The following is a 15,207-nucleotide window of genomic DNA, read 5'->3' on the forward strand; positions in this document are numbered from 1 at the left end:
TTCCATGTTATTTACATCTTTTGCACAAATTTGTAGTTGAAACTCTTTTGTGATGTAAATTTTGATGTGTTGAAATGAAATGCTTTTTCTTGGTTTTGAAGAAATATGGTCTTAGCTATGAAATTTGAATCCTCTAGTTTGCAAGGTTCTTCTGCTTACGGCCATTCCACCCTTAGAACGCCTGATCTCGTCTGATCTCAGAAGCTAGGTAGGGTTGGGCCTGGTTAGTACTTGAATGGGAGACTGAATGGGAATACCAGGTGTTGTAAGCTTTTTCAATCCTGCAAACAAAGAAAGCTTACATTTCCATGTTATTTACATCTTTTGCACAAATTTGTAGTTGAAACTCTTTTGTGTTGTAAATGTTGATGTGTTAAAATGGAATGCTTTTTCTTGATTTTGAACAAATATGGTCTTAGCTATGAAATTTGAATCCTCTAGTTTGCAAGGTTCTTCTGCTTACGGCCATTCCACCCTTAGATCGCCTGTTCTCGTCTGATCTCAGAAGCTACCTAGGGTTGGGCCTGGTTAGTACTTGAATGGGAGACTGTCTGGGAATACCAGGTGTTGTAAGCTTTTCCAGTCCTGCAAACAATTAAAGCTTACATTTCCATGTTATTTACATCTTTTGCACAAATTTGTAGTTGAAACTCTTTTGTGTTGTAAATTTTGATGTGTTGAAATGGAATGCTTTTTCTTGGTTTTAAACAAATATGGTCTTATCTATGAAATTTGAATCCTCTAGTTTGCAAGGTTCCTCTGCTTACGGCCATTCCACCCTTAGAACGCCTGATCTCGTCTGATCTCAGAAGCTACCTAGGGTTGGGCCTGGTTAGTACTTGAATGGGAGACTGAATGGGCATACCAGGTGTTGTAAGCTTTTCCAGTCCTGCAAACAATTAAAGCTTACATTTCCATGTTATTTACATCTTTTGCACAAATTTGTAGTTGAAACTCTTTTGTGTTGTAAATTTTGATGTGATGAAATGGAATGATTTTTCTTGGTTTTGAACAAATATGGTCTTATCTATGAAATTTGAATCCTCTAGTTTGCAAGGTTCTTCTGCTTATGGCCATTCCACCCTTAGAATGCCTGATCTTGTCTGATCTCAGAAGCTAGCTAGGGTTGGGCCTGGTTAGTACTTGAATGGGAAACTGAATGGGAATACCAGGTGTTGTAAGCTTTTTCAATCCTGCAAACAAAGAAAGCTTACATTTCCATGTTATTTACATCTTTTGCACAAATTTGTAGTTGAAACTCTTTTGTGTTGTAAATGTTGATGTGTTAAAATGGAATGCTTTTTTTTGGTTTTGAACAAATATGGTCTTAGCTATGAAATTTGAATCTTCTAGTTGGCAAGGTTCTTCTGCTTACGGCCATTCCACCCTTAGAATGCCTGATCTTGTCTGATCTTAGAAGCTACCTAGGGTTGGGCCTGGTTAGTACTTGAATGGGAGACTGTCTGGGAATACCAGGTGTTGTAAGCTTTTCCAGTCCTGCAAACAATTAAAGCTTACATTTCCATGTTATTTACATATTTTGCACAAATTTGTAGTTGAAACTCTTTTGTGTTGTAAATGTTGATGTGTTAAAATGGAATGCTTTTTCTTGATTTTGAACAAATATGGTCTTAGCTATGAAATTTGAATCCTCTAGTTTGCAAGGTTCTTCTGCTTATGTCCATTCCACCCTTAGATCGCCTGATCTCGTCTGATCTCAGAAGCTACCTAGGGTTGGGCCTGGTTAGTACTTGAATGGGAGACTGTCTGGGAATACCAGGTGTTGTAAGCTTTTCCAGTCCTGCAAACAATTAAAGCTTACATTTCCATGTTATTTACATCTTTTGCACAAATTTGTAGTTGAAACTCTTTTGTGTTGTAAATGTTGATGTGTTAAAATGGAATGCTTTTTCTTGGTTTTGAACAAATATGGTCTTAGCTATGAAATTTGAATTCTCTAGTTTGCACGGTTCTTCTGTTGACGGCCATTCCACCCTTAGAACGCCTGATCTTGTCTGATCTCAGAAGCTACTTAGGGTTGGGCCTGGTTAGTACTTGAATGGGAGACTGTCTGGGAATACCAGGTGTTGTAAGCTTTTTCAATCCTGCAAACAATGAAAGCTTATATTTCCATTTTTTTTTCATCTTTTGCACAAATTTGTAGTTGAAACTCTTTTGTGTTGTAAATTTTGATGTGTTGAAATGGAATGCTTTTTCTTGGATTTAAACAAATATGGTCTTATCTATGAAATTTGAATCCTCTAGTTTGCAAGGTTCTTCTGCTTACGGCCATTCCACCCTTAGAACGCCTGATCTCGTCTGATCTCAGAAGCTACCTAGGGTTGGGCCTGGTTAGTACTTGAATGGGAATACCAGGTGTTGTAAGCTTTTCCAGTCCTGCAAACAATTAAAGCTTACATTTCCATGTTATTTACATCTTTTGCACAAATTTGTAGTTGAAACTCTTTTGTGATGTAAATTTTGATGTGTTGAAATGGAATGCTTTTTCTTGATTTTGAACAAATATGGTCTTAGCTATGAAATTTGAATCCTCTAGTTTGCAAGGTTCTTCTGCTTACGGCCATTCCACCCTTAGAACGCCTGATCTCGTCTGATCTCAGAAGCTACCTAGGGTTGGGCCTGGTTAGTACTTGAATGGGAGACTGAATGGGCATACCAGGTGTTGTAAGCTTTTCCAGTCCTGCAAACAATTAAAGCTTACATTTCCATGTTATTTACATATTTTGCACAAATTTGTAGTTGAAACTCTTTTGTGTTGTAAATGTTGATGTGTTAAAATGGAATGCTTTTTCTTGATTTTGAACAAATATGGTCTTAGCTATGAAATTTGAATCCTCTAGTTTGCAAGGTTCTTCTGCTTACGGCCATTCCACCCTTAGAATGCCTGATCTTGTCTGATCTCAGAAGCTAGGTAGGGTTGGGCCTGGTTAGTACTTGAATGGGAGACTGAATGGGAATACCAGGTGTTGTAGACTTTTTCAATCCTGCAAACAAAGAAAGCTTACATTTCCATGTTATTTACATCTTTTGCACAAATTTGTAGTTGAAACTCTTTTGTGTTGTAAATGTTGATGTGTTAAAATGGAATGCTTTTTCTTGATTTTGAACAAATATGGTCTTAGCTATGAAATTTGAATCCTCTAGTTTGCAAGGTTCTTCTGCTTACGGCCCTTCCACCCTTAGATCGCCTGTTCTCGTCTGATCTCAGAAGCTATCTAGGGTTGGGCCTGGTTAGTACTTGAATGGGAGACTGTCTGGGAATACCAGGTGTTGTAAGCTTTTCCAGTCCTGCAAACAATTAAAGCTTACATTTCCATGTTATTTACATCTTTTGCACAAATTTGTAGTTGAAACTCTTTTGTGTTGTAAATTGTGATGTGATGAAATGGAATGATTTTTCTTGGTTTTGAACAAATATGGTCTTATCTATGAAATTTGAATCCTCTAGTTTGCAAGGTTCTTCTGCTTACGGCCATTCCACCCTTAGAATGCCTGATCTTGTCTGATCTCAGAAGCTAGCTAGGGTTGGGCCTGGTTAGTACTTGAATGGGAGACTGAATGGGAATACCAGGTGTTGTAAGCTTTTTCAATCCTGCAAACAAAGAAAGCTTACATTTCCATGTTATTTACATCTTTTGCACAAATTTGTAGTTGAAACTCTTTTGTGTTGTAAATTTTGATGTGTTGAAATGGAATGTTTTTTCTTGGTTTTGAACAAATATGGTCTTAGCTATGAAATTTGAATTCTCTAGTTTGCACAGTCCTTCTGCTTACGGCCATTCCACCCTTAGAATGCCTGATCTTGTCTGATCTCAGAAGCTACCTAGGGTTGGGCCTGGTTAGTACTTGAATGGGAGACTGTCTGGGAATACCAGGTGTTGTAAGCTTTTCCAGTCCTGCAAACAATTAAAGCTTACATTTCCATGTTATTTACATATTTTGCACAAATTTGTAGTTGAAACTCTTTTGTGTTGTAAATGTTGATGTGTTAAAATGGAATGCTTTTTCTTGATTTTGAACAAATATGGTCTTAGCTATGAAATTTGAATCCTCTAGTTTGCAAGGTTCTTCTGCTTACGGCCATTCCACCCTTAGAACGCCTGATCTAGTCTGATCTCAGAAGCTACCTAAGGTTGGGCCTGGTTAGTACTTGAATGGGAGACTGAATGGGAATACCAGGTGTTGTAAGCTTTTCCAGTCCTGCAAACAATTAAAGCTTACATTTCCATGTTATTTACATCTTTTGCACAAATTTGTAGTTGAAACTCTTTTGTGTTGTAAATTTTGATGTGTTGAAATGGAATGCTTTTTCTTGGTTTTAAACAAATATGGTCTTATCTATGAAATTTGAATCCTCTAGTTTGCAAGGTTCTTCGGCTAACGGCCATTCCACCCTTAGAACGCCTGATCTCGTCTGAGCTCAGAAGCTACCTAGGGTTGGGCCTGGTTAGTACTTGAATGGGAGACTGAATGGGAATGCCAGGTGTTGTAAGCTTTTCCAGTCCTGCAAACAATTAAAGCTTACATTTCCATGTTATTTACATATTTTGCACAAATTTGTAGTTGAAACTCTTTTGTGTTGTAAATGTTGATGTGTTAAAATGGAATGCTTTTTCTTGATTTTGAACAAATATGGTCTTAGCTATGAAATTTGAATCCTCTAGTTTGCAAGGTTCTTCTGCTTACGGCCATTCCACCCTTAGATCGCCTGATCTCGTCTGATCTCAGAAGCTATCTAGGGTTGGACCTGGTTAGTACTTGAATGGGAGACTGTCTGGGAATACCAGGTGTTGTAAGCTTTTTCAATCCTGCAAACAATTAAAGCTTACATTTCCATGTTATTTACATATTTTGCACAAATTTGTAGTTGAAACTCTTTTGTGTTGTAAATGTTGATGTGTTAAAATGGAATGCTTTTTCTTGGTTTTAAACAAATATGGTCTTATCTATGAAATTTGAATCCTCTAGTTTGCAAGGTTCTTCTGCTTACGGCCATTCCACCCTTAGAACGCCTGATCTCGTCTGATCTCAGAAGCTACCGAGGGTTGGGCCTGGTTAGTACTTGAATGGGAGACTGAATGGGCATACCAGGTGTTGTAAGCTTTTCCAGTCCTGCAAACAATTAAAGCTTACATTTCCATGTTATTTACATATTTTGCACAAATTTGTAGTTGAAACTCTTTTGTGTTGTAAATGTTGATGTGTTAAAATGGAATGCCTTTTCTTGATTTTGAACAAATATGGTCTTAGCTATGAAATTTGAATCCTCTAGTTTGCAAGGTTCTTCTGCTTACGGCCATTCCACCCTTAGAACGCCTGATTTCGTCTGATCTCAGAAGCTACCTAGGGTTGGGCCTGGTTAGTACTTGAATGGGAGACTGTCTGGGAATACCAGGTGTTGTAAGCTTTTCCAGTCCTGCAAACAATTAAAGCTTACATTTCCATGTTATTCACATCTTTTGCACAAATTTGTAGTTGAAACTCTTTTGTGTTGTAAATTTTGATGTGTTGAAATGGAATGCTTTTTCTTGGTTTTGAACAAATATGGTCTTAGCTATGAAATTTGAATTCTCTAGTTTGCACGATTCTTCTGCTTACGGCCATTCGACCCTTAGAACGCCTGATCTTGTCTGATCTCAGAAGCTACCTAGGGTTGGGCCTGGTTAGTACTTGAATGGGAGACTGTCTTGGAATACCAGGTGTTGTAAGCTTTTTCAATCCTGCAAACAATGAAAGCTTACATTTCCATGTTATTTACATCTTTTGCAGAAATTTGTAGTTGAAACTCTTTTGTGTTGTAAATTTTGATGTGTTGAAATGGAATGTTTTTTCTTGGTTTTGAACAAATATGGTCTTAGCTATGAAATTTGAATTCTCTAGTTTGCACGGTTCTTCTGCTTACGGCCATTCCACCCTTAGAATACCTGATCTTGTCTGATCTCAGAAGCTACCTAGGGTTGGGCCTGGTTAGTACTTGAATGGGAGACTGAATGGGAATACCAGGTGTTGTAAGCTTTTCCAGTCCTGCAAACAATTAAAGCTTACATTTCCATGTTATTTACATATTTTGCACAAATTTGTAGTTGAAACTCTTTTGTGTTGTAAATGTTGATGTGTTAAAATGGAATGCTTTTTCTTGATTTTGAACAAATATGGTCTTAGCTATGAAATTTGAATCCTCTAGTTTGCAAGGTTCTTCTGCTTACGGCCATTCCACCCTTAGAACGCCTGATCTTGTCTGATCTCAGAAGCTAGGTAGGGTTGGGCCTGGTTAGAACTTGAATGGGAGACTGAATGGGAATACCAGGTGTTGTAAGCTTTTTCAATCCTGCAAACAAAGAAAGCTTACATTTCCATGTTATTTACATCTTTTGCACAAATTTGTAGTTGAAACTCTTTTGTGTTGTAAATGTTGATGTGTTAAAATGGAATGCTTTTTCTTGATTTTGAACAAATATGGTCTTAGCTATGAAATTTGAATCCTCTAGTTTGCAAGGTTCTTCTGCTTACGGCCATTCCACCCTTAGATCGCCTGTTCTCGTCTGATCTCAGAAGCTACCTAGGGTTGGGCCTGGTTAGTACTTGAATGGGAGACTGTCTGGGAATACCAGGTGTTGTAAGCTTTTCCAGTCCTGCAAACAATTAAAGCTTACATTTCCATGTTATTTACATCTTTTGCACAAATTTGTAGTTGAAACTCTTTTGTGTTGTAAATTTTGATGTGTTGAAATGGAATGCTTTTTCTTGGTTTTAAACAAATATGGTCTTATCTATGAAATTTGAATCCTCTAGTTTGCAAGGTTCCTCTGCTTACGGCCATTCCACCCTTAGAACGCCTGATCTCGTCTGATCTCAGAAGCTACCTAGGGTTGGGCCTGGTTAGTACTTGAATGGGAGACTGAATGGGCATACCAGGTGTTGTAAGCTTTTCCAGTCCTGCAAACAATTAAAGCTTACATTTCCATGTTATTTACATCTTTTGCACAAATTTGTAGTTGAAACTCTTTTGTGTTGTAAATTTTGATGTGATGAAATGGAATGATTTTTCTTGGTTTTGAACAAATATGGTCTTATCTATGAAATTTGAATCCTCTAGTTTGCAAGGTTCTTCTGCTTACGGCCATTCCACCCTTAGAATGCCTGATCTTGTCTGATCTCAGAAGCTAGCTAGGGTTGGGCCTGGTTAGTACTTGAATGGGAGACTGAATGGGAATACCAGGTGTTGTAAGCTTTTTCAATCCTGCAAACAAAGAAAGCTTACATTTCCATGTTATTTACATCTTTTGCACAAATTTGTAGTTGAAACTCTTTTGTGTTGTAAATGTTGATGTGTTAAAATGGAATGCTTTTTCTTGGTTTTGAACAAATATGGTCTTAGCTATGAAATTTGAATCTTCTAGTTGGCAAGGTTCTTCTGCTTACGGCCATTCCACCCTTAGAACGCCTGATTTCATCTGATCTCAGAAGCTACTTAGGGTTGGGCCTGGTTAGTACTTGAATGGGAGACTGTCTGGGAATACCAGGTGTTGTAAGCTTTTCCAGTCCTGCAAACAATTAAAGCTTACATTTCCATGTTATTTACATCTTTTGCACAAATTTGTAGTTGAAACTCTTTTGTGTTGTAAATTTTGATGTGTTGAAATGGAATGCTTTTTCTTGGTTTTGAACAAATATGGTCTTAGCTATGAAATTTGAATTCTCTAGTTTGCACGATTCTTCTGCTTACGGCCATTCCACCCTTAGAACGCCTGATCTCGTCTGATCTCAGAAGCTACCTAGGGTTGGGCCTGGTTAGTACTTGAATGGGAGACTGTCTGGGAATACCAGGTGTTGTAAGCTTTTCCAGTCCTGCAAACATTTAAAGCTTACATTTCCATGTTATTTACATATTTTGCACAAATTTGTAGTTGAAACTCTTTTGTGTTGTAAATGTTGATGTGTTAAAATGGAATGCTTTTTCTTGATTTTGAACAAATATGGTCTTAGCTATGAAATTTGAATCCTCTAGTTTGCAAGGTTCTTCTGCTTATGTCCATTCCACCCTTAGATCGCCTGATCTCGTCTGATCTCAGAAGCTACCTAGGGTTGGGCCTGGTTAGTACTTGAATGGGAGACTGTCTGGGAATACCAGGTGTTGTAAGCTTTTCCAGTCCTGCAAACAATTAAAGCTTACATTTCCATGTTATTTACATCTTTTGCACAAATTTGTAGTTGAAACTCTTTTGTGTTGTAAATGTTGATGTGTTAAAATGGAATGCTTTTTCTTGGTTTTGAACAAATATGGTCTTAGCTATGAAATTTGAATTCTCTAGTTTGCACGGTTCTTCTGTTGACGGCCATTCCACCCTTAGAACGCCTGATCTTTTCTGATCTCAGAAGCTACTTAGGGTTGGGCCTGGTTAGTACTTGAATGGGAGACTGTCTGGGAATACCAGGTGTTGTAAGCTTTTTCAATCCTGCAAACAATGAAAGCTTATATTTCCATTTTTTTTTCATCTTTTGCACAAATTTGTAGTTGAAACTCTTTTGTGTTGTAAATTTTGATGTGTTGAAATGGAATGCTTTTTCTTGGATTTAAACAAATATGGTCTTATCTATGAAATTTGAATCCTCTAGTTTGCAAGGTTCTTCTGCTTACGGCCATTCCACCCTTAGAACGCCTGATCTCGTCTGATCTCAGAAGCTACCTAGGGTTGGGCCTGGTTAGTACTTGAATGGGAATACCAGGTGTTGTAAGCTTTTCCAGTCCTGCAAACAATTAAAGCTTACATTTCCATGTTATTTACATCTTTTGCACAAATTTGTAGTTGAAACTCTTTTGTGATGTAAATTTTGATGTGTTGAAATGGAATGCTTTTTCTTGATTTTGAACAAATATGGTCTTAGCTATGAAATTTGAATCCTCTAGTTTGCAAGGTTCTTCTGCTTACGGCAATTCCACCCTTAGATCGCCTGTTCTCGTCTGATCTCAGAAGCTACCTAGGGTTGGGCCTGGTTAGTACTTGAATGGGAGACTGTCTGGGAATACCAGGTGTTGTAAGCTTTTCCAGTCCTGCAAACAATTAAAGCTTACATTTCCATGTTATTTACATCTTTTGCACAAATTTGTAGTTGAAACTCTTTTGTGTTGTAAATGTTGATGTGTTAAAATGGAATGCTTTTTCTTGATTTTGAACAAATATGGTCTTAGCTATGAAATTTGAATCCTCTAGTTTGCAAGGTTCTTCTGCTTATGGCCATTCCACCCTTAGATCGCCTGTTCTCGTCTGATCTCAGAAGCTACCTAGGGTTGGGCCTGGTTAGTACTTGAATGGGAGACTGTCTGGGAATACCAGGTGTTGTAAGCTTTTCCAGTCCTGCAAACAATTAAAGCTTACATTTCCATGTTATTTACATCTTTTGCACAAATTTGTAGTTGAAACTCTTTTGTGTTGTAAATTGTGATGTGATGAAATGGAATGATTTTTCTTGGTTTTGAACAAATATGGTCTTATCTATGAAATTTGAATCCTCTAGTTTGCAAGGTTCTTCTGCTTACTGCCATTCCACCCTTAGAATGCCTGATCTTGTCTGATCTCAGAAGCTAGCTAGGGTTGGGCCTGGTTAGTACTTGAATGGGAGACTGAATGGGAATACCAGGTGTTGTAAGCTTTTTCAATCCTGCAAACAAAGAAAGCTTACATTTCCATGTTATTTACATCTTTTGCACAAATTTGTAGTTGAAACTCTTTTGTGTTGTAAATGTTGATGTGTTAAAATGGAATGCTTTTTCTTGGTTTTGAACAAATATGGTCTTAGCTATGAAATTTGAATCTTCTAGTTGGCAAGGTTCTTCTGCTTACGGCCATTCCACCCTTAGAAAGCCTGATTTCATCTGATCTCAGAAGCTACCTAGGGTTGGGCCTGGTTAGTACTTGAATGGGAGACTGTCTGGGAATACCAGGTGTTGTAAGCTTTTCCAGTCCTGCAAACAATTAAAGCTTACATTTCCATGTTATTTACATCTTTTGCAGAAATTTGTAGTTGAAACTCTTTTGTGTTGTAAATTTTGATGTGTTGAAATGGAATGCTTTTTCTTGGTTTTGAACAAATATGGTCTTAGCTATGAAATTTGAATTCTCTAGTTTGCACGATTCTTCTGCTTACGGCCACTCCACCCTTAGAACGCCTGATCTTGTCTGATCTCAGAAGCTACCTAGGGTTGGGCCTGGTTAGTACTTGAATGGGAGACTGTCTGGGAATACCAGGTGTTGTAAGCTTTTTCAATCCTGCAAACAATGAAAGCTTACATTTCCATGTTATTTACATCTTTTGCACAAATTTGTAGTTGAAACTCTTTTGTGATGTAAATTTTGATGTGTTGAAATGGAATGCTTTTTCTTGGTTTTGAACAAATATGGTCTTAGCTATGAAATTTGAATCCTCTGGTTTGCAAGGTTCTTCTGCTTACGGCCATTCCACCCTTAGAACGCCTGATCTAGTCTGATCTCAGAAGCTACCTAAGGTTGGGCCTGGTTAGTACTTGAATGGGAGACTGGATGGGAATACCAGGTGTTGTAAGCTTTTCCAGTCCTGCAAACAATTAAAGCTTACATTTCCATTTTATTTACATCTTTTGCACAAATTTGTAGTTGAAACTCTTTTGTGTTGTAAATGTTGATGTGTTAAAATGGAATGCTTTTTCTTGATTTTGAACAAATATGGTCTTAGCTATGAAATTTGAATCCTCTAGTTTGCAAGATTCTTCTGCTTACGGCCATTCCACCCTTAGATCGCCTGATCTCGTCTGATCTCAGAAGCTATCTAGGGTTGGGCCTGGTTAGTACTTGAATGGGAGACTGTCTGGGAATACCAGGTGTTGTAAGCTTTTCCAGTCCTGCAAACAATTAAAGCTTACATTTCCATGTTATTTACATCTTTTGCACAAATTTGTAGAAGAAACTCTTTTGTGTTGTAAATTTTGATGTGTTGAAATGGAATGCTTTTTATTGGTTTTGAACAAATATGGTCTTATCTATGAAATTTGAATCCTCTAGTTTGCAAGGTTCTTCTGCTTATGGCCATTCCACCCTTAGAATGCCTGGTCTTGTCTGATCTCAGAAGCTAACTAGGGTTGGGCCTGTTTAGTACTTGAATGGGAGACTGAATGGGAATACCAGGTGTTGTAAGCTTTTTCAATCCTGCAAACAAAGAAAGCTTACATTTCCATGTTATTTACATCTTTTGCACAAATTTGTAGTTGAAACTCTTTTGTGTTGTAAATGTTGATGTGTTAAAATGGAATGCTTTTTCTTGGTTTTAAACAAATATGGTCTTATCTATGAAATTTGAATCCTCTAGTTTGCAAGGTTCTTCTGCTTACGGCCATTCCACCCTTAGAACGCCTGATCTCGTCTGATCTCAGAAGCTACCTAGGGTTGGGCCTGGTTAGTACTTGAATGGGAGACTGAATGGGCATACCAGGTGTTGTAAGCTTTTCCAGTCCTGCAAACAATTAAAGCTTACATTTCCATGTTATTTACATATTTTGCACAAATTTGTAGTTGAAACTCTTTTGTGTTGTAAATGTTGATGTGTTAAAATGGAATGCCTTTTCTTGATTTTGAACAAATATGGTCTTAGCTATGAAATTTGAATCCTCTAGTTTGCAAGGTTCTTCTGCTTACGGCCATTCCACCCTTAGAACGCCTGATTTCGTCTGATCTCAGAAGCTATCTAGGGTTGGGCCTGGTTAGTACTTGAATGGGAGACTGTCTGGGAATACCAGGTGTTGTAAGCTTTTTCAATCCTGCAAACAATGAAAGCTTACATTTCCATGTTATTTACATCTTTTGCAGAAATTTGTAGTTGAAACTCTTTTGTGTTGTAAATTTTGATGTGTTGAAATGGAATGTTTTTTCTTGGTTTTGAACAAATATGGTCTTAGCTATGAAATTTGAATTCTCTAGTTTGCACGGTTCTTCTGCTTACGGCCATTCCACCCTTAGAATACCTGATCTTGTCTGATCTCAGAAGCTACCTAGGGTTGGGCCTGGTTAGTACTTGAATGGGAGACTGAATGGGAATACCAGGTGTTGTAAGCTTTTCCAGTCCTGCAAACAATTAAAGCTTACATTTCCATGTTATTTACATATTTTGCACAAATTTGTAGTTGAAACTCTTTTGTGTTGTAAATTTTGATGTGTTGAAATGGAATGCTTTTTTTTGGTTTTAAACAAATATGGTCTTATCTATGAAATTTGAATCCTCTAGTTTGCAAGGTTCTTCTGCTTACGGCCATTCCACCCTTAGAACGCCTGATCTCGTCTGATCTCAGAAGCTAGGTAGGGTTGGGCCTGGTTAGTACTTGAATGGGAGACTGAATGGGAATACCAGGTGTTGTAAGCTTTTCCAGTCCTGCAAACAATTAAAGCTTACATTTCCATGTTATTTACATATTTTGCACAAATTTGTAGTTGAAACTCTTTTGTGTTGTAAATGTTGATGTGTTAAAATGGAATGCTTTTTCTTGATTTTGAACAAATATGGTCTTAGCTATGAAATTTGAATCCTCTAGTTTGCAAGGTTCTTCTGCTTACGGCCATTCCACCCTTAGATCGCCTGATCTCGTCTGATCTCAGAAGCTACCTAGGGTTGGGCCTGGTTAGTACTTGAATGGGAGACTGTCTGGGAATACCAGGTGTTGTAAGCTTTTCCAGTCCTGCAAACAATTAAAGCTTACATTTCCATGTTATTTACATCTTTTGCACAAATTTGTAGTTGAAACTCTTTTGTGTTGTAAATGTTGATGTGTTAAAATGGAATGCTTTTTTTTGTTTTTGAACAAATATGGTCTTAGCTATGAAATTTGAATTCTCTAGTTTGGACGGTTCTTCTGTTTGCGGCCATTCCACCCTTAGAACGCCTGATCTTGTCTGATCTCAGAAGCTACTTAGGGTTGGGCCTGGTTAGTACTTGAATGGGAGACTGTCTGGGAATACCAGGTGTTGTAAGCTTTTTCAATCCTGCAAACAATGAAAGCTTATATTTCCATTTTTTTTTTCATCTTTTGCACAAATTTGTATTTGAAACTCTTTTGTGTTGTAAATGTTGATGTGTTGAAATGGAATGCTTTTTCTTGATTTTAAACAAATATGGTCTTAGCTATGAAATTTGAATCCTCTAGTTTGCAAGGTTCTTCTGCTTACGGCCATTCCACCCTTAGAATGCCTGATCTCGTCTGATCTCAGAAGCTACCTAGGGTTGGGCCTGGTTAGTACTTGAATGGGAGACTGTCTGGGAATACCAGGTGTTGTAAGCTTTTCCAGTCCTGCAAACAATTAAAGCTTACATTTCCATGTTATTTACATATTTTGCACAAATTTGTAGTTGAAACTCTTTTGTGTTGTAAATGTTGATGTGTTAAAATGGAATGCTTTTTCTTGATTTTGAACAAATATGGTCTTAGCTATGAAATTTGAATCCTCTAGTTTGCAAGGTTCTTCTGCTTACGGCCATTCCACCCTTAGATCGCCTGATCTCGTCTGATCTCAGAAGCGACCTAGGGTTGGGCCTGGTTAGTACTTGAATGGGAGACTGTCTGGGAATACCAGGTGTTGTAAGCTTTTCCAGTCCTGCAAACAATTAAAGCTTACATTTCCATGTTATTTACATCTTTTGCACAAATTTGTAGTTGAAACTCTTTTGTGATGTAAATTTTGATGTGTTGAAATGGAATGCTTTTTCTTGGTTTTGAACAAATATGGTCTTATCTATGAAATTTGAATCCTCTAGTTTGCAAGGTTCTTCTGCTTACGGCCATTCCACCCTTAGAATGCCTGATCTTGTCTGATCTCAGAAGCTAGCTAGGGTTGGGCCTAGTTAGTACTTGAATGGGAGACTGAATGGGAATACCAGGTGTAGTAAGCTTTTTCAATCCTGCAAACAAAGAAAGCTTACATTTCCATGTTATTTACATCTTTTGCACAAATTTGTAGTTGAAACTCTTTTGTGTTGTAAATGTTGATGTGTTAAAATGGAATGCTTTTTCTTGGTTTTAAACAAATATGGTCTTAGCTATGAAATTTGAATTCTCTAGTTTGCACGGTTCTTCTGTTTACGGCCGATCCACCCTTAGAACGCCTGATCTTGTCTGATCTCAGAAGCTACTTAGGGTTGGGCCTGGTTAGTACTTGAATGGAAGACTGTCTGGGAATACCAGTTGTTGTAAGCTTTTTCAATCCTGCAAACAATGAAAGCTTATATTTCCATTTTTTTTCATCTTTTGCACAAATTTGTATTTGAAACTCTTTTGTGTTGTAAATGTTGATGTGTTGAAATGGAATGCTTTTTCTTGATTTTAAACAAATATGGTCTTATCTATGAAATTTGAATCCTCTAGTTTGCAAGGTTCTTCTGCTTACGGCCATTCCACCCTTAGAACGCCTGATCTCGTCTGATCTCAGAAGCTACCTAGGGTTGGGCCTGGTTAGTACTTGAATGGGAGACTGTCTGGGAATACCAGGTGTTGTAAGCTTTTCCAGTCCTGCAAACAATTAAAGCTTACATTTCCATGTTATTTACATCTTTTGCACAAATTTGTAGTTGAAACTCTTTTGTGTTGTAAATTTTGATGTGTTGAAATGGAATGCTTTTTCTTGGTTTTGAACAAATATGGTCTTATCTATGAAATTTGAATCCTCTAGTTTGCAAGGTTCTTCTGCTTACAGCCATTCCACCCTTAGAATGCCTGATCTTGTCTGATCTCAGAAGCTAGCTAGGGTTGGGCCTGGTTAGTACTTGAATGGGAGACTGAATGGGAATACCAGGTGTAGTAAGCTTTTTCAATCCTGCAAAGAAAGAAAGCTTACATTTCCATGTTATTTACATCTTTTGCACAAATTTGTAGTTGAAACTCTTTTGTATTGTAAATGTTGATGTGTTAAAATGGAATGCTTTTTCTTGGTTTTGAACAAATATGGTCTTAGCTATGAAATTTGAATTCTCTAGTTTGCAGGGTACTTCTGTTTACGGCCATTCCACCCTTAGAACGCCTGATCTTGTCTGATCTCAGAAGCTACTTAGAGTTGGGCCTGGTTAGTACTTGAATGGGAGACTGTCTGGGAATACCAGGTGTTGTAAGCTTTTCCAGTCCTGCAAACAATTAAAGCTTACATTTCCATGTTATTTACATCTTTTGCACACATT

At 37.6% G+C, this 15,207-nt stretch overlaps 49 pseudogenes; all 49 read left to right on the forward strand.

The window, feature by feature from the left end:
- Positions 1 to 153: 153 nt before the first annotated feature.
- Positions 154 to 272, forward strand: LOC140570801 (5S ribosomal RNA; annotated as a pseudogene).
- A 185-nt stretch (positions 273 to 457) lies between these two features.
- On the forward strand, positions 458 to 576 carry LOC140572441 (5S ribosomal RNA; annotated as a pseudogene).
- Positions 577 to 761: 185 nt separating this feature from the next.
- Positions 762 to 880, forward strand: LOC140572298 (5S ribosomal RNA; annotated as a pseudogene).
- Positions 881 to 1,065: 185 nt separating this feature from the next.
- On the forward strand, positions 1,066 to 1,184 carry LOC140567052 (5S ribosomal RNA; annotated as a pseudogene).
- Positions 1,185 to 1,369: 185 nt separating this feature from the next.
- LOC140566492 (5S ribosomal RNA) lies at positions 1,370 to 1,488 on the forward strand (annotated as a pseudogene).
- A 185-nt stretch (positions 1,489 to 1,673) lies between these two features.
- LOC140571233 (5S ribosomal RNA) lies at positions 1,674 to 1,792 on the forward strand (annotated as a pseudogene).
- Positions 1,793 to 1,977: 185 nt separating this feature from the next.
- Positions 1,978 to 2,096, forward strand: LOC140565987 (5S ribosomal RNA; annotated as a pseudogene).
- Positions 2,097 to 2,281: 185 nt separating this feature from the next.
- Positions 2,282 to 2,388, forward strand: LOC140568150 (5S ribosomal RNA; annotated as a pseudogene).
- Positions 2,389 to 2,573: 185 nt separating this feature from the next.
- On the forward strand, positions 2,574 to 2,692 carry LOC140572299 (5S ribosomal RNA; annotated as a pseudogene).
- A 185-nt stretch (positions 2,693 to 2,877) lies between these two features.
- LOC140566436 (5S ribosomal RNA) lies at positions 2,878 to 2,996 on the forward strand (annotated as a pseudogene).
- A 185-nt stretch (positions 2,997 to 3,181) lies between these two features.
- LOC140566683 (5S ribosomal RNA) lies at positions 3,182 to 3,300 on the forward strand (annotated as a pseudogene).
- A 185-nt stretch (positions 3,301 to 3,485) lies between these two features.
- On the forward strand, positions 3,486 to 3,604 carry LOC140573176 (5S ribosomal RNA; annotated as a pseudogene).
- Positions 3,605 to 3,789: 185 nt separating this feature from the next.
- On the forward strand, positions 3,790 to 3,908 carry LOC140572137 (5S ribosomal RNA; annotated as a pseudogene).
- A 185-nt stretch (positions 3,909 to 4,093) lies between these two features.
- On the forward strand, positions 4,094 to 4,212 carry LOC140566767 (5S ribosomal RNA; annotated as a pseudogene).
- Positions 4,213 to 4,397: 185 nt separating this feature from the next.
- On the forward strand, positions 4,398 to 4,516 carry LOC140573033 (5S ribosomal RNA; annotated as a pseudogene).
- Positions 4,517 to 4,701: 185 nt separating this feature from the next.
- LOC140571168 (5S ribosomal RNA) lies at positions 4,702 to 4,820 on the forward strand (annotated as a pseudogene).
- A 185-nt stretch (positions 4,821 to 5,005) lies between these two features.
- Positions 5,006 to 5,124, forward strand: LOC140571811 (5S ribosomal RNA; annotated as a pseudogene).
- Positions 5,125 to 5,309: 185 nt separating this feature from the next.
- On the forward strand, positions 5,310 to 5,428 carry LOC140570134 (5S ribosomal RNA; annotated as a pseudogene).
- Positions 5,429 to 5,613: 185 nt separating this feature from the next.
- LOC140567252 (5S ribosomal RNA) lies at positions 5,614 to 5,732 on the forward strand (annotated as a pseudogene).
- Positions 5,733 to 5,917: 185 nt separating this feature from the next.
- LOC140572246 (5S ribosomal RNA) lies at positions 5,918 to 6,036 on the forward strand (annotated as a pseudogene).
- A 185-nt stretch (positions 6,037 to 6,221) lies between these two features.
- LOC140566478 (5S ribosomal RNA) lies at positions 6,222 to 6,340 on the forward strand (annotated as a pseudogene).
- Positions 6,341 to 6,525: 185 nt separating this feature from the next.
- On the forward strand, positions 6,526 to 6,644 carry LOC140572443 (5S ribosomal RNA; annotated as a pseudogene).
- Positions 6,645 to 6,829: 185 nt separating this feature from the next.
- LOC140572300 (5S ribosomal RNA) lies at positions 6,830 to 6,948 on the forward strand (annotated as a pseudogene).
- A 185-nt stretch (positions 6,949 to 7,133) lies between these two features.
- Positions 7,134 to 7,252, forward strand: LOC140573177 (5S ribosomal RNA; annotated as a pseudogene).
- A 185-nt stretch (positions 7,253 to 7,437) lies between these two features.
- Positions 7,438 to 7,556, forward strand: LOC140565993 (5S ribosomal RNA; annotated as a pseudogene).
- Positions 7,557 to 7,741: 185 nt separating this feature from the next.
- Positions 7,742 to 7,860, forward strand: LOC140570258 (5S ribosomal RNA; annotated as a pseudogene).
- Positions 7,861 to 8,045: 185 nt separating this feature from the next.
- Positions 8,046 to 8,164, forward strand: LOC140571234 (5S ribosomal RNA; annotated as a pseudogene).
- A 185-nt stretch (positions 8,165 to 8,349) lies between these two features.
- LOC140566734 (5S ribosomal RNA) lies at positions 8,350 to 8,468 on the forward strand (annotated as a pseudogene).
- A 185-nt stretch (positions 8,469 to 8,653) lies between these two features.
- LOC140568151 (5S ribosomal RNA) lies at positions 8,654 to 8,760 on the forward strand (annotated as a pseudogene).
- A 185-nt stretch (positions 8,761 to 8,945) lies between these two features.
- Positions 8,946 to 9,064, forward strand: LOC140566151 (5S ribosomal RNA; annotated as a pseudogene).
- Positions 9,065 to 9,249: 185 nt separating this feature from the next.
- LOC140573319 (5S ribosomal RNA) lies at positions 9,250 to 9,368 on the forward strand (annotated as a pseudogene).
- A 185-nt stretch (positions 9,369 to 9,553) lies between these two features.
- On the forward strand, positions 9,554 to 9,672 carry LOC140566993 (5S ribosomal RNA; annotated as a pseudogene).
- Positions 9,673 to 9,857: 185 nt separating this feature from the next.
- Positions 9,858 to 9,976, forward strand: LOC140571978 (5S ribosomal RNA; annotated as a pseudogene).
- Positions 9,977 to 10,161: 185 nt separating this feature from the next.
- On the forward strand, positions 10,162 to 10,280 carry LOC140572382 (5S ribosomal RNA; annotated as a pseudogene).
- Positions 10,281 to 10,465: 185 nt separating this feature from the next.
- LOC140566849 (5S ribosomal RNA) lies at positions 10,466 to 10,584 on the forward strand (annotated as a pseudogene).
- A 185-nt stretch (positions 10,585 to 10,769) lies between these two features.
- LOC140567443 (5S ribosomal RNA) lies at positions 10,770 to 10,888 on the forward strand (annotated as a pseudogene).
- A 185-nt stretch (positions 10,889 to 11,073) lies between these two features.
- Positions 11,074 to 11,192, forward strand: LOC140566569 (5S ribosomal RNA; annotated as a pseudogene).
- A 185-nt stretch (positions 11,193 to 11,377) lies between these two features.
- LOC140572302 (5S ribosomal RNA) lies at positions 11,378 to 11,496 on the forward strand (annotated as a pseudogene).
- A 185-nt stretch (positions 11,497 to 11,681) lies between these two features.
- LOC140570133 (5S ribosomal RNA) lies at positions 11,682 to 11,800 on the forward strand (annotated as a pseudogene).
- Positions 11,801 to 11,985: 185 nt separating this feature from the next.
- On the forward strand, positions 11,986 to 12,104 carry LOC140572247 (5S ribosomal RNA; annotated as a pseudogene).
- A 185-nt stretch (positions 12,105 to 12,289) lies between these two features.
- On the forward strand, positions 12,290 to 12,408 carry LOC140570919 (5S ribosomal RNA; annotated as a pseudogene).
- Positions 12,409 to 12,593: 185 nt separating this feature from the next.
- LOC140568517 (5S ribosomal RNA) lies at positions 12,594 to 12,712 on the forward strand (annotated as a pseudogene).
- A 185-nt stretch (positions 12,713 to 12,897) lies between these two features.
- Positions 12,898 to 13,016, forward strand: LOC140572638 (5S ribosomal RNA; annotated as a pseudogene).
- Positions 13,017 to 13,202: 186 nt separating this feature from the next.
- LOC140568581 (5S ribosomal RNA) lies at positions 13,203 to 13,321 on the forward strand (annotated as a pseudogene).
- Positions 13,322 to 13,506: 185 nt separating this feature from the next.
- LOC140570955 (5S ribosomal RNA) lies at positions 13,507 to 13,625 on the forward strand (annotated as a pseudogene).
- Positions 13,626 to 13,810: 185 nt separating this feature from the next.
- On the forward strand, positions 13,811 to 13,929 carry LOC140568081 (5S ribosomal RNA; annotated as a pseudogene).
- Positions 13,930 to 14,417: 488 nt separating this feature from the next.
- On the forward strand, positions 14,418 to 14,536 carry LOC140570270 (5S ribosomal RNA; annotated as a pseudogene).
- A 185-nt stretch (positions 14,537 to 14,721) lies between these two features.
- On the forward strand, positions 14,722 to 14,840 carry LOC140567364 (5S ribosomal RNA; annotated as a pseudogene).
- A 185-nt stretch (positions 14,841 to 15,025) lies between these two features.
- On the forward strand, positions 15,026 to 15,144 carry LOC140566234 (5S ribosomal RNA; annotated as a pseudogene).
- Positions 15,145 to 15,207: the final 63 nt, after the last annotated feature.

This window comes from Salminus brasiliensis, chromosome 11 (genome assembly GCF_030463535.1).
Source record: "Salminus brasiliensis chromosome 11, fSalBra1.hap2, whole genome shotgun sequence".
NCBI lineage: Eukaryota > Metazoa > Chordata > Actinopteri > Characiformes > Bryconidae > Salminus > Salminus brasiliensis.